This window comes from Peromyscus maniculatus, chromosome 5 (assembly GCF_049852395.1).
Source record: "Peromyscus maniculatus bairdii isolate BWxNUB_F1_BW_parent chromosome 5, HU_Pman_BW_mat_3.1, whole genome shotgun sequence".
Lineage (NCBI taxonomy): Eukaryota > Metazoa > Chordata > Mammalia > Rodentia > Cricetidae > Peromyscus > Peromyscus maniculatus.
In genome coordinates, this window is record NC_134856.1 from 20796421 (window position 1) to 20812403 (window position 15983).

The 15983-nt window shown below is 41.3% G+C and overlaps 1 non-coding gene across 1 annotated transcript; it reads left to right on the top strand.

The window, feature by feature from the left end:
* The first annotated feature begins 15507 nt into the window (after positions 1–15507).
* LOC143273660 (U6 spliceosomal RNA) lies at positions 15508–15612 on the top strand. Its single transcript, XR_013051842.1, has one exon. It is a non-coding gene; the product is annotated as a U6 spliceosomal RNA (small nuclear RNA).
* Positions 15613–15983: the final 371 nt, after the last annotated feature.

The following is a 15983-nucleotide window of genomic DNA, read 5'->3' on the forward strand; positions in this document are numbered from 1 at the left end:
AAGCCCCTTGCCCAAGGACAGATAGTTCCTGAAAGGCTGGAGGCTATTGTTTATGGGCGATAACAAGCCACATGTTTTCACTCCCCTAAACAAGTTTATCTGATCCATCTGCATTGGATGTGCTTGATCACATGTGGGCAGGAGGTTCACAGGCTGGAAGTATGTCAGGATGTATGCTTGTCCCTGAGTGGATTTGATGGGAAGTGCAATGAATTATGGATTTTCCTTCTTAAACCATTACAAACTGTGATTCTGGGTCATTTCCCGGGACAGGGGGTATGAACCTGGCCACTTGACCAGTATTTAATTAAAGCTTGCTTCAAATTTGGCTTTAAACTGTGGTAGGAGGCTTATTCTCAATCCATAGGATTAACAATCACAGCAACGGGAAAAGAAACTGGTGTTTGTTTGACACTTAGTCCCTGGCTGGTAGCACTCTCCAGGAAGATGGGTCACTGAAGTCCACACTTAGGCTTTAATAGGCTAGCCCAACTCTCCCTTCTTGACAATTCAGTGAGATCAGATGCCTCTGGTTCTTGCCACCAGGCCTTCCTGGCTATGGAGGGTTGTGTTCCCTAAAATTGTGAGCAGAAATAAAACCTTCTTCCCATAAGATACTTGTCAGGTATCTCCATAGCAACAAGAAAAGTAACTAATACAGGAAAGATCATTCGGATCACCACATGAGTTTCTGCTTCACCTGAATTATTTCATTTTGTAAGTTATCTTCTACTATGGGCATGTTTTCCCTTCCACAGGGCAAGTTTTCTTTTGGACTTTTTTTTAAAATATGCTCCATGCCTTTGCCTGACCCAAGTACCTGAAACAATTAGACTACATTGTTCTAGAATATTAGTTGAAGATGTGTTACATATGTTTATGTTGTGGAATATTTGTTTAATAATGCAAACATGTGTTGCATTCTTTTATGTTGCATTTGTCTAATTCTGTGAAACTGTGTTACTTTGCCTGTCTAAAACACCTGATTGGTCTATTAAAGCGTTGAATGGCCAAGAGCTAGGCAGGAGAAAGGATAGGTGGGGCTGACAGGCAGAGAGAATAAATAGGAGGAGAAATCTGGGAAGTGAAAAGATCAAGGAGTGGGAAAAGAAGAGCCAGCCACACAGCCACACAGCCAGACATGGAATCAGAAGGAAAGAAAAGATATATAGAAACAGAGAAAGGTAAAGCCCAGAGGCAAAGGGTAGATGGGTTAATTCAAGAAAAACTGCCTAGAAATAAGCCAAGCTAAGGCCTGGCATTCATAAGAAAGATATTTGGGAGCTAGGTGGTGGGCCCCCCAAAGAGAAAAAAAAGAGTAAAAACAACCAACAACAGTACATGAATGAAACTGAGAAGGGACATGATTCCTTGAAAGGAACAGGAGGGAAAGGACAAACCATAGAGAACTAAAATTTCTGCGGGAAATGAATGGCCCAGTGCCTGTTCTCTACTGTAGAATTCCTAATATGCCCAGCAAAGTGTGCCAGTTACATCTTCACCAAGTCAGTGTTGGTAAGAGTTTGAGGATGGGGCTGGAGCTATGGTTCAGTGGTTTAGAGAATGTACTGCTCTTCCAGCAGACAAGTTCAGTTTCCAGCATCCACATCTGGCGGTTTACAAACTTCTGTAACTCTGGTTCTGAGGGAACTGCCTCCAAGAACATAATTCATAATACATATAATTAAAGATAATAAAAAAACTTCTGGGCTAGAGATGGCTCAGTGGTTAAGAGCACTGGCTGCTCTTCCTGAGGACCTGAGTTTGATTCCTAGCAACCACATGATGGCTGACAACTATCTATAACAGGATCTGATGGCCTCGGCTGTCATGCAGGCATACGTGCTAATAGAGTACTCCGATACATAAAATACACAAATAAATAAATCTTAAAAAAATGAAAAAACCCTTTAAAAGAGAGAGATGGATAAGACACTAGGCAAGAAGTGTAGAAAGAACAAGGAAATAATTAAAGAAGCTGGGTGTGGTTATTTTTCTCATCACCTCTAAGATTAACCTATGGACAGTGACTACTATAGCATGAATCTTAACAGGTCTTATTAATAAAATCAAACCTGGTGCCAGTTATTGTGGTGAATGCTGGAAGATCAGAGAAGCAGAACAAGCCACAGCTACCTCACCTCGCCAGTTCCTCAGCTGATCCTGTTTCCTCAGACTGGAAGCCTCCGAGTCCTCATCCAGAATGAGTCTCTGCTGAATTGCTGCTCCAAAGCCTGAAAGCTTAACCAGCTAAAAAGCTTCTATTTTCTGGTCCTCACACCTTATATACCTTTCTGCTTTCTACCATCAGTCCCTGTGATTAAAGGCTCACTTTCTGGGATTAAAGGCGTGAGTCACCATGCTTGGCTGTATCCTTGAACACATGGATTTCTGCCTCTGAAATGCTAGGATTACAGGCGTGAGCTACCACTGCCTATCCTCTATGTTTAATATTGTGGCTGTTCTGTCTCTGACCCCAGATAAGTTTATTAGGGTGCACAATATTTCAGGGAACACAAGACCATCACAGACTACTGTAAAAAGGAGAATGATGCATGAGATAGCTGTTTGAAGCCTGGGACTTATACAGGGACACTTGGCTCAATCTGGGAGGAGGGGACTGGACCTGCCCGGACTGAGTCTATCAGGTCAATCTCAGTCCTCGGGGGTGGCCTTGATCTGGAGGTGGTGGAAATGGGGGGTGGGCTGGGGGGAAGGGGAGGGGGGCAGGAAGTGGCAGAACAAGGGAATCTGTGGCTGTTATGTAGAACTGAATAGTATTGTAAAATAAAAGAAAAAATAAACAGGATAAAAAAAATGATAGTCTTCCTGCCTCTTCTAAAATACCTCAGATAACAATGAGCTACCAGATCTCACAAAGGTAAGATGTAAGTAAACTAGGTTTGGCACAGATCATTTGGGCTTCCTTATGTGGTAGAGTTTGCAGACACTTAGGAGGTCTTTTGTAAAAATACAACTGACAAAGTGTAAGGCCTGGTTGTCATAAGAAGCCACAATAGAGCTGAGGGTGACAGTGCACTCAGGAGACTTGGCTCTCTGAGACAGAACCCACTAACACCAATTGGACTAAACTGCTCCCAGAGAAACAGAGCCCAAGAGCACTGATTTGACCAAGAACTCCCAGTGGACCAAGACTATCAATTGGAGCAAGAGAGGCACTCTCAGACACAGACACCACCTGTGCTGACCGAAGGAGAGATGAGTAGATGCCAGTGCAAAAATACAGGCAACATCAAGACCTATATGACACCATCAGAACCTAGTGATTCTACACCTGCAAGACCTGAACATACCAACACAGAAGCAGAAGAAATCAATCTTAAAAATGACTTTAAGAAGATGATAGAGGCCCTTAAAGAGGAAATAAAAAACTTCCTTTAACAGGAAATAAAAAACTGCCTTAAAGAGGAAATGAAAAATTCCCTTAAAGAAATGGAAGGAAAAACAAACAAAAAATTGGAAGAAATCAAAGAAAGACAAGAAAAAGCAATTAAACAGATGGAGGAAACAGTTCAAGATTTGAAAATTGAAATCGAAACAATAAAGAAGATACAAACTGAGGGAATGCTGGAAATAGAAAATCTGATAAAACCAACAGGAACTATAGATGCAAGTATAACCAACCAAATGCAAGAAATCGAACAGAGAATCTCTGACACTGACGACACAATAGAGAAAATAGATTCGTCAGTCAAAGAAAACACTAAAACCAAAAAGTCATTAACACAAAATATTCAGAAAATTTGGGACACCATGAAAAGATCAAACTTAGAAATAATAGGGATAGAAGAAGGGGAAGAATACCAACTCAAAGACACAGAAAATATATTCAACAAAATCATAGAAGAAAACTTTCCTAACCTAAAGAAAGAAATACCTATGAAGATACAAGAAGCTTACAGAACACCAAAATAAGCTGGATCCAAAAACAAAGTCCCCTCGCCACATAATAGTCAAAACACTAAACATACAGAACAAAGAAAAATATTAAGAGCAACAAAGAAAAATGACCAAGTAACATATAAAGGCAAACCCATCAGAATAACACCAGACTTCTCAAAGAGACTATGAAAGCTAGAAGATCATGGACAAATCTTATGCAGACACTAAGAGGTCACAGATGCCAACCCAGACTATTATACCCTGCAAAACTCTCAATCACCATAGGCGGAGTAAACAAAATATTCCATGATAAAACCAGATTTAATCAATACCTGTCCACAAATCCAGCCCTACAGAAAGCACTAGAAGGAAAAACCCAACCTAAGGAAATTAAACACACCCATGAAAACTCCAGCAATACATGATCCCACACCAACAAATACCAAAGAAGAGAAACTCAACACGACCACACACACACAAAAAAATAATAACAGGAATTAACAATCATTGGTCATTAATATCCATCAATATCAATTTTTGTCTCAACTCACCTATAAAGAGACACAGGCTGGCAAAATGGATACAAAAATAGGATCCATCCATCTGCTGCATACAAGAAGCACACCTAAACTTCAAAGACAGACACTACCTCAGAGTAAAAGGCTGGGCAAAGACTTTCCAATCAAATGGACTTAAGAAGCAAGCTGGTGTAGCTATCCTAATATCTAATAAAACAGACTTCAACTAAAATCAATTGAAAGAGATCAGGAAGGACATTACATATTTATCACAGGAAAAATCTACCAAGATAAAATCTCAATTCTGAACATTTATGCCCCAAATACAAAGGCACCCATATTTGTAAAAGAAACATTACTAAAGCTTAAATTGCACATCAAACCCTACACCCTAGTAGTAAGAGATTTCAACACACCACTCTCACCAATGGACAGATCTACCAGACTGAAACTTAACAGATGTTATGACTTAATGGACTTAATAGCTATATACAGAACATTCCACCCTAACACAAAGAAATATACCTTCTTCTCAGCACCCCATGGAACCTTCTGGAAAATCAACCACATGCTTGGTCACAAAGCAAATCTCAACAGATACAAAAAATTGGAATAACATCCTGTATCTTATTAGACCACCATGCCTTAAAGTTAATTTTCAACAACAACAAAAATTATTGAAAGCCTACAATCTCATGGAAATTGAATAATGCTCCACTAAAACACCAATGGGTCAAGGAAGAAATAAAGAAAGAAATGAAAGATTTCCTAAAATTCAATGAAAATGAAAGTACAACATACCCAAACTTATGGGACATTATGAAGCAGTGCTAAGAGGAAAATTCATGGCACTAAATGTACACATAAAGAAGTTGGAGAAATCTCACACTAGTGACTTTACAGCACACCTGAAAGCTCTAGAACAAAAAGAAACAAACTCACGAAGGAGGAATAGACACAAGGAAATAATAAAATTGAGGGCTGAAATCAATAAAATAGAAACAAAGACAATACAAAGAATCAATGAAACAGAATTGGTCTTTGAAAAAATCAACAAGAAAGACAAACCCCTATCCAAATTAACCAAAAGGCAGAGAGAGAGAGAGCACTCAAATTAACAAAATCAGAAAAGAAAAGGGAGACACAACAAAAGAAAATTAGAAAATCCAGAGAATCATCAGGTCATACTTCAAAAACCTGTACTCCACAAAATTGGAAAATCTGAAAGAAATGGACAATTTTCTGGATAGATCCCACATACCAAAATTAAATCAAGAACAGATAAATATTTAAAAAGACCAATAACCCCTAAGGAAATAGAAACAGTCATTAAAAGTCTCCCAACCAAAAAAAAAAAAAAAGCCCAGAACCAGATGGTTTCAGTGCAGAATTCTACCAGATTTTCTTTTTTTTTTTTTTTCCAGAGCTGAGGACCGAACCAAGGGCCTTGCACTTGCTAGGCAAGCACTCTACCACTGAGCTAAATCCCCAACCCCCAGATTTTCAAAGAAGAGCTACTTCCAATACTCTTCAAATTGTTCCACACAATAGAAAGAGAAGGAACACTACCAAACTCTTTTTATGAGGCTACAGTTACCCTGATACTCAAACCACACAAAGAAGCAACAAAGAAAGAAAATTATAGACCAGTCTCCCTCCTTAACATGGATGCAAAAATACTCAACAAAATATTGACAAACTGAATTGGAGGGCTCCTATTGCAAATCACCCTCTGGAGCGATGGAAGGATCTTTCTACTGGCACTTGGAGGGGACCCAATCTGGTGTTGGTGTGGCCCGGGGTTCTGTTTATGTCTTTCCTCAGGACAATGAAGTTCCTCTTTGGATTCCTGTGCACTGAGTGTGCCCTGTGGCTGCTGCTGAAGCCCAACATGGCAGAGACCTATTGGGGCTTCATGAAAAACTCTCCCCTTCTGATGTCAATGGGGATTGAGAGCCCAATATGGCCAGCTTTGGCAAGCATTAATGTAAGCCTAGGAACTGTAGCCATGTGGTTGGATTCTCCAGAAGGTAATGTATGGTAACTGCCTTTTCAAGTATGTTTGAGAATGTGTCACCCAGATACCTTGGAGATTAAGGATAACCCTGAAGTTCACTGACCTCCATTTGTTAACTGTAGCATGCCAGCTAAGCCTTTTCATTTTCAAAATCCTCTTCAAGCTGGTGTAGTACCTACTTTTCAGGAGTGGCTCTGGGCAACATTTATTGGCCTCCTGAAATTCATTTAGCCCCCTTTGAAGATACCTTAAAATTTATAAGCCTAAATGTAGCCATTATAAGACCATTAGTTAAGCAACTTGAGGAAAAGAGGGTTTATTATGTCTTAGAGTTTGAGGGTACAGTCCATCCTGACAAGGAAGACAGTGCAACAGGAGTGTGAGGTAACCCATTCCATTGAGTTCACTGTCAGGAATAAGTGAGAAATGAAGGCTTGTGCTTAGTTCCTTTTCTAAAGAAATTCTTTTTTTTATTTTATTTATTTTATTTTACAATACTATTCAGTTCTAGATAACAGCCACAGATTTCCTTGTTCTCTCCCTTCCTGCCCCCTCCCCTTCCCCCCAGCCCACCCTGCTTTCCCACCACCTCCAGATCAAGGCCACCCCCGAGGACTGAGATCGACCTGATAGACTCAGTCCGGGCAGGTCCAGTCCCCTCCTCCCAGACTGAGCCAAGTGTCCCTGTATAAGTCCCAGGTTTCAAACAGCTATCTCATGCAGTGAGCCCAGGACCTGGTACCACTGCCTAGATGCCTCCCAAATAGATCAAGCCAATCACCTGTCTAACCTATTCAGAAGGCCTGATGCAGTTGAGGGCCCCTCAGCCTTTGGTTCATAGTTCGTGTGTTTCCATTCTTTTGGCTATTTGTCCCTGTGCTTTATCCAACCTTGGTTTCAACACAGAAGAGTAACAAGCATAGGTGTGAGATCCAAGATTTGTCTTCACACCAATCTGATTCTAAAGCCTGATTTTTCTCAACATAAAACTCTGGTAGGTCTCACCCATATTTTTTTCAAGAATAAAATAAAAATTATTGATGTGTAGTTTTTTGATGTCCATTTCCTTTTTTGTCCCCTGAAGGATTACAATTTGAAAAACTGATAAGCAGTAATTCAATTTTGAGTGTGAATAAGGACATGTTTGTTGGCATATGTGTATATACACAGGAACTTCTCTAAGATTCTCAAAACTTAAAAGCAATCTTTCAAATACATTCATGATGTCTCCACTCAAATCTACCTAGATTAACAATATAATATTACCACTAATTACCACTATTGCCACTAATACAAACAGGTTGTTGGAACACTGTTATCATGCTTTATATTTGTTAGTAGAATCTTAGTCCTAGTAGAGAATATATAGAGAATGTATCTAAGTTGTATTGTATTTTTGTTCATTTCTTCTTTTTACGATGTAAATTTCATGAGAGTATAACAGTTTCTTTCACACTCCTAAACCTAGTGCATAGCCTTGTGTACAAACATTGCTTTTTAAATTACTAGTTAAACAAATGAATATATAAGCAGTAAATCAATGTCATTTCATTACATTCCTCTTCTTTTATGCTTAATCAGAACATTTATTAATATTTAATGATGAGAATCAGATCAAGGAGTATTATAGTTATTTGTGAAGCCTTCAATAAATTGCTCAGTTAATTGAAAAAATAAAAAGACCATTAGTTATGTTCCTTGTGAGCTGCCTGTTTTTTCTTTATGGTTCTTAGTTGTTCTTTTGCAGAGCTGCCAGCTTAAGTCGTGCTGGGATCAAGAAAAATGGGCCTTGGTGGTTTGTGTTCTGAGAGTTGTGTCCGTGCCAGTGGATGCCCACACATTCCAGAAGAGAATTTGACATTGCTGATGCCGTTATTGCTGTTATAACAGTGGCGGCCACCGCTGCTACTGTTTCTGGGATTACCATTTCATAATTGCTTACTATGGTGATATTTTACTTGCACTGAAATGTGATTTTAATTGTATGTTAATAAATAAAGTTGCCCGGGGGTCAGAGCTATTAGAGCCATAGCAAAAGCTGGGCGTTGGTGGTGCATGCCTTTAATCCCAGCACTTGGTAGGCAGAGCTAGGTAGATCTCTGTGTGTTCAAGGATACAGCCAGCATTGGAGACACACACCTTTAATCTCAATACCATAGAAGACCTGGAGGGCTGTACAACAGGCAGTGACGAGGAGGTCATGTGGTTGGTTTTACAACCAATGAGAAGGCAGAACAGAAAGACTATATAAAGACAAACAGACAGGAAGCAGCTCTTTTTCAGAGAGGTCTCTTGGCTTAAAAGGCTAGCTGCAGCAGGTGGGTAAGGCTCTTAGCTCTGATCTCTTGGCTTTCTTCTTTGCATTGGTTCTGTGTTTCTTATTTAATAAGACGGTTGCTTATATCTACAGCTTACTACAGCCAGCACAGTGGAGACCCTGGCAGCAAAAGTAGCTACCACAGTTAGTTAATCTTTCATTCTATTGGGCATGATAAATTTAATTCAATAGTTATGTACATTTCAATTGTTTTGAAAATTATAAATTCATAAACTCAAGTTCCATTTACTTTTGGGATACCATGTTCCAAGGACTCCAATTTGCAGTAAGGCTCGTTAAGGAAGGGAATGGCTCAGTTGCCTTTAGCCTACTGGCTATGGGTGGGTTAGGACTTCTGTTGGTCTTTTCTGTGTTGAAAACACAGATTGCAAGCCCAGCACCACTTTGATATCTTTGGTAGCAGTTAACTCTGCAGCTCACACACGATTGAGCCTGTATGATAATGAGTATTCAGAGACGGGTAATCCATTGGGGGTGCTCACCAACCTAAGACAGAGTTCCTGTGTGGCCTGGTCAGGCATCTCCATTACAGGTAAGGTGACCTGCTGACATCCCACATAACCTAAGTCAGAAGCTAGTTTATTAGTAAAAGGGGGCACCTGTAGAGCCCTGGCCCCCGTTTTGGGTAACTGTTGCCTTGCTTGCTGACCTTGACCTTGATATCCCCCCTATGCTAATTCCCTGCTGGGTTCCACCCTCCTGAATGCTTAAGGGGAAGTTCCTTGTCTGTCTATTCTGCATATTGGGCGTTGACAGCTTAGATGCAAGATTGTAAAACATCAATAAATGGCATTCAGCATTAAGATAGATAGATAGATAGATAGATAGATAGATTAAATAATTAAATAAATAAATAATAAATAAATAAATAAATAAATATAAATAAATAAATAAATAAATAAATATGGCTGAAATAGTTGGGTCAAGTCTGCATCGGGTTGGTTCAGTAGTCAATGCAAATGAGGGCATATTTAAAAAATTGTAGCAGAACATATTCTCTCTGGATAAAACGGGAATAAGGATGGTAGTGCATCAACAAATTTCAGAAGACACTAGCAAGTAAAATTTAAAACATTAATATTTATACAGGTGTGGAATAAAAGTAAACAATACTGTATAGTATAAATGTAGGCAGAATTCTGTCCCAAACACCTGACTTCTAGTTCATTCCTCCCCATAATAGTAGATTTAAAGAAGTTAGCCAGTAATGGAAGCGGTGGGGAGTCAGAATATTGGAGGTTAAGGATTCCTTCTAATACTCCTGGCTTTGCTGTGCTGGGCTGAGTTCCTACCGTTTGACATGCCAAACCCACTCTTCTCTCCCATGCTCCAGGCCCATCAGCAGGTTCCCTTGTCCTCTGGATTCTACTAGATCTCACGAGCAGAGAGCTAGAATGGGTGGAAAAGACCAGAGAATGACCTGTTTCCACTCCACTGGTGGGTGTGTCTGGGAACAGGTCAATACTCTCTGTTCAGATGGCCTTGCACACAGCCTGTCTCCAGTTGGCCTTGCACACAGCCTGTCTCCAGATGGCCTTGCACACAATCTGCCCTCAGATGGCCTTGCACACTGCCTGACTTCAGATGGCCTTGCACACAGCCTGTCTTCAGATCACCTTGCACACAGCCTCTCTTCAGATGGCCTTGCACACTGCCTGTCTCCAGATGGCCTTGCACACAGCCTAACTTCAGATGGCCTTGCACACAGCCTTCTTCAGATGGCCTTGCACACTGCCTGTCTCCAGATGGCCTTGCACACTGCCCGTCTCCAGATGGCCTTGCACACAGCCTGTCTAACTCCATATTCTAGTGACACATTGCACAACTGTCCCAAATGGCTTCTGTGTTCCTTGCTGAGGCCTTTTGTAAATACTCCCTCCACGGAACTCTCCTCTATTCAGTTGATCTAATTTATCATGTGTTTTTAGCTGGAATCCTAAATGAAATAGTCAGAAATCATGTTTCTGATTGTGGGGCAATTAGTGTCCATTCAAAAACAGTTGTTGGACAGTAACAAGAAGTGTGACTATTTCTCTTTACACTGTTAATGGTTTCCTTGACAAACCTGAGGGGTACAGACTTTGATACTATCCCTCAACTCTTCTTTAAAGTTATACGGCCTCACTTTTATTAAAATTACTCTTGGTTTATGCGCTGTCTTAGGGAGTAGAGAGCAAGCAAGCAGCTTTGCCAGATTGACTTGAGTTGGTCTTCTATCCACCCACTGTACTGTGTATGTGTGTTTGTGTGTGTGTGTGTGTGTGTGTGTGTGTGTCAGAGAGAGAGAGAGAGAGAGAGAGAGAGAGAGAGAGAGAGAGAGAGAGAGAGAGAGAGAGAGACAGGGACAGAGACAGAGACAGAGACAGAGAAAGAGACGGGGTGGGGGAGAGAAGAAGCAAGAAAGGATTTTAGTTATGGTGAGTTTTAGACTTAGAGTAAACTTAGAGCTGGTGTTAGAAATAGGGTTAGATACAAACTTAAAATGGAGCCACGTGAACATTAAATTTAAAGTTCATATGGTTAGGGTTAGGGACAGATATTGGTGTAAGACTGGGATGGGGGTATAATTACTGTTGAAAATGATTTACAGTTAGTTTAGTCCTAGTTTTACTACTTGGGTTATATGTCCAGTTAGGCTAGTTTAATTCTTATTGGGAGGCAATTCCCAGGACAATGTTACCTGGGTTCTATCAGCTTTTATTCTAGAGTATTTTTTCAGGGGTTTATAGACAGCCTCGGGCAGGGAGCACAGATTTTCCTAACCTGTAAGAGAAGACAATGTCTCCCTCCAGGACATGCTTGGTCAGGTTAGCTCGTGGTTCACCAGAGAAGACTGAAGTTCTAAGCTTGGAGTTTCTCAGCTATGCCCACTGTACCTGAAGCATACAAGTGGCCTCTTCACATGACCTTTGGGACTTGAAAGACAAGGGGTGCTAATGCAAGCCCGTTCCTGTTCATTCTGACTGCTGTCTTATGAGTAAACTCGGCCTGTGTTTCATGTCTTCTGCTAACACCTATGGATTGTAGGAGGCTAAACTGCTAAGTTAAGTGTCGGTCAGCCTCCTGTCACTATAACAAATCCCCAGATAACTAACTAATAAGGAGAAAGGGCATATCTTAGCTCACAAATGACAAGGCTGATGGAGTGGACCCGTAGATTCCACTACATAACAGAGGCCTCTGACACTGCTGATAAAACCACAGCAGGATGCACACGGCACAGAAAACAGCTGATCCCATGGCCAAGGAGCAAACAATAACAGGAAGGGGCCCATTTGAGAGCAGGCCCCCCGGGTCCTCAGGACCTACCACCACTGCCCTGTAGCACCATCCTAGAGACCAAGCCTTTCAACATAGGGGCCTTTGGGAGACATTCATCACTCAAACTACAGCACCTTGCACACCGAGTCTTATCTCATGCCCTTCACAGCCCTTGCCAGCCAATAGCATCCATTGATTAGTTTCCATCCTGAAGTTGGGTCATTTTGTATCTATCAGGCCTGCTGCCCTATACAACTGTAACCACTTTCCCTCGAGATACTCTGGGCCATGAAGTGTCCCTCTTGGTTTTTTCTGTGTCTGTCCTCCTGATTAGAGAGCCTATACTCATTACACTGCTCTCCATGATAAGAGAGCCTATAGTCATTACACTGCTCTCTAGTAGCAGCCACATCACAGGAAATGACCTCTAAAGCAGTGTGAAGACCACAGCACTTCTTTTACCAATGCTTTTCTCGGGCCCCATCTGGAGAAATAAAGTCAGAACTTGACGCCTAGGTTAGCAACACATGAAAAATCCACTCCCGTGCCCCTCTCCTCCTAGTCTTTAAGTTATTTCCTCCAGGGCTGGGGAGATGGAGTTAACACTGACTGCTCTTCCAGAGGACCTGGGTTTGCTCCCAGTAACGACATGGCAGCTCACATCCATTCCTAACTCCAGATTCATGGAATCCAGTGCCCTCTTCTGTCCTCCATGGGCAGCGGGCACAGACATTCCTGCAGACAATGCACACACACACATAAAAAATGAAATAAATTCTTTCCTCTATATTATGTGGAGATGTCAGGGCTTGGCTGCTTTCAGTGCGGAACCAGCTGTTCAGTCAGCATGGCTTGCTGGAGTATGGGAAGAGAGTGCTGGGAGGACCCGTCAGGTTGCTGGAGTGCGGGAACAGAGTGCCGGGAGGATCCGTCAGGGTTTTGTTTATTGTTTGTTTTATTTATTTATTTTTGTCTTGCTCCTATGGCTTGCTCAGCCTGCTTTTTTTTTTTTAATGCCAAATGCCATTTATTGAAGGAGGGAAGAGGTCTTAAATACAGGCTTACAGCACAATGGGAAAACCCGGGAGGGCAGAAGTTCTCTACCAATGTTTACAATCTTGCATCTAAGCTGTTAACGCCCATTATGCAGAATAGACTGATGAGGAACTTCCCTTAAGCATTCAGGAGGGTGGAACCCAGCAGGGAATTAGCATAGGGAGGATATCAATGTCAAGGTCAGCAAGCAAGGCAACAGTTACCCAGGGCTCTACAGGTATCCCCTTTTACTAAAAAATGAGCTTCTGTCTTAGGTTACATGGGACGTCAGCAGCTCACCTTCCCCGTCATGGAGATTCCTGCCCAGGCCACACAGGAACTCTGTCTTAGGTTGGTGAGCACCCCCCATGGATTATCCTTCTCTGAATACTCATTATCATACAGGCTCAATTGTGGGTGAGCTGCAGAGTTGCCAAAGATCTCAAAGTGGTGCTGGACTTGCAATCTGTGTTTTCAACACAGAAAAGACCAACAGAAGTCCCAACCCACCCATAGCCAGTAGGCTAAAGGCAACTGGGCCATTCGCTTCCTTAACGAGCCTTACTGCAAATTGGAGTCCTTGCAAGATGGTATCCCAAAAGCAAATGGTACTTGAGTTTTGTGCATGGTGATAGTTATGGATCTATTTGTAATCTTTTACATATTGACATCCAGTTATGCCAGCACCATTTGTTGAAGATACTTTCTTTATTCCATTGTATAATTTTGGCTTCTTTGTCAAAAATCAGGTGTTCATATGTGCATGGATTAATGTCAGGGTCTTCAATTCGATTCCACTGGTCCATATGTTGGTTTTTATACCAGTACCAAGCTCTTTCTATTACTATAGCTCTATAGTAGAGCTTGAGGTCAGGGATGGTGATGCCTCCAGAGGTTGTTTTATCATACAGGATTCTTTTAGCTATTCTGGGTCTTTTGTTTTTCCATATGAAGTTGAGTATATTTTTTCCAAGTCTGTGAATAATTGTGTTGGGATTTTGATGGGGATTGTGTTGAATCTGTAGACTGCTTTTGGTAAGATTGCCATTTTTACTATGTTAATCTTACCTATCCATGAGCATGGGAGATCTTTCTGTTTTCTGATATCTTTTTTTTTGTCTTTAGTGTTTTCTTTGACTGACGAATCTATTTTCTCTATTGTGTCGTCAGTGTCAGAGATTCTCTGTTCCATCTCTTGCATTCGGTTGGCTATGCTTGTTTCTGTAGTTTCTGTTCATTTAGTCAAGTTTTCTATTTCCAGCATTCCCTCAGTTTGTGTTTTCTTTATTGTCTCAATTTCATTTTTCAGATCTTGGATTGTTTCCTTCATCTGTTTAATTACTTTTTCTTGGCTCTCTTTGATTTCTTCCAATTTTTTGTTTGTTTTTTTCTTCCATTTCCTTAAGGGAGTTTTTTATTTCCTCTTTAAGGGAGTTTTTCATTTTCTCTTTAAGGGAATTTTTTATTTCCTTTTTAAGGGAATTTTTTATTTCCTTTTTAAGGGAATTTTTTATTTCTTCTTTAAGGGCCTCTATTTTCTTCTTAAAGTCATTTTTAGGGTTGATTTCTTCTGTTTCTTCTGTCTCGGTATGTTCAGATCTTGCAGGTTCTGATGTTGTCATATAGGTCTTTATGTTGTTGCCTGTATTTTTGCACTGGTGTCTACTCATCTCTTCAGGCAGTGTCTGTGTCTGAAGGCGCCTCTCTTGTTCTAATTGTTAGTCTTGGTTCACTAGGAGTTCTTGGTTAAATTGTTGCTGTTGGGCTCTGTTTCTTTGGGAGCAGCTTAGTCAAATCAGTGTTAGTGGGTTCTGTGTGTGGAAGCAGTTGTTCCCAGTTGGTGTAGGGTGTGCTTATGGTTTCAGTGGTTGTTAGGTTCGTAGGGGTTAGTTTTTTATGTTTATTTTTTGTTTTTTGCGGGGAGGTTGATGATGGAGCAGGGAAAGGTAGCTGTCTGGTTGCTGGAACTCTGATGGGTAGGGACTAGGGGCTAGAGACCTGATCTGTAGATCTGTAGATGGGAGCTTACCTGTTCTCAGTAGGTGAAGTGTATACTTAAGATTCTAGTGATCTGGTTGGGTGGCTGGGCAGCTTCTTCTTTTGTGTTCTCAGGTCACATTTTGCTCATTCGTCAACTCCTCAGCTGATCTTGTTTCCTCAGACTTCAAACTGTAGGATTCTGAATCCTCTCCTGGATGGATTTCAGCTGAGCAGGGTAGTCTCACCAACACCTCCAAGTTGTTGGGTTTCGTAGGATCGGCAGCTGGGCCCGGGGTTGGCCTCAGACAGAGTGTTCAGATCCGTTCTGGTCTCACCCCAGGGAGACGGCTTCTTCCCCAGCTGTTGGGATTAAAGGCGTCCCTGTTCCAAGCTCTTGATTAAGAGCTTGTTTTCACTAACTCTTCTTACTTGTGTTTTTAAGAACACATTCTGATGTTCGCTTCAGCAGCACATATGCTACAACTAGGATGATACAGAGAAGATTAGCATGGCCCCTGCACAAGGATAACACACAAACTCATGAAGCTTTCCATATTAAAATAAAAAGAATGCTTCCTGGTCCTGCTGGGGTTGTCTAATTGCTGCTGTTTTATGACGGAGTGTTGGCGAGTATGTCCAGTGTTACGGTTTAGTGACAGTAGCTGGTTTATGGTGGTTCAGGCTGCCTAGTCACTTACTGTCCCCAGGTGTGACGCTTCACTTCACCCAGGACCTCTGGAAGAGGTGCTCTTAACCTCTGAGTCATCTCTCTAGCCCTCTGGAATGAGTTTTAAAGGCCCTGGGACATGGTTATTCCTTTCATAATAACCCTCCCTCCACAACCAGGAAATCAAACCGATATACCACTGGTTAGCTGCAGGTGCATTTATGTATATACACATGTGTGTCTGAAGTGTGTGCACATGTGTAT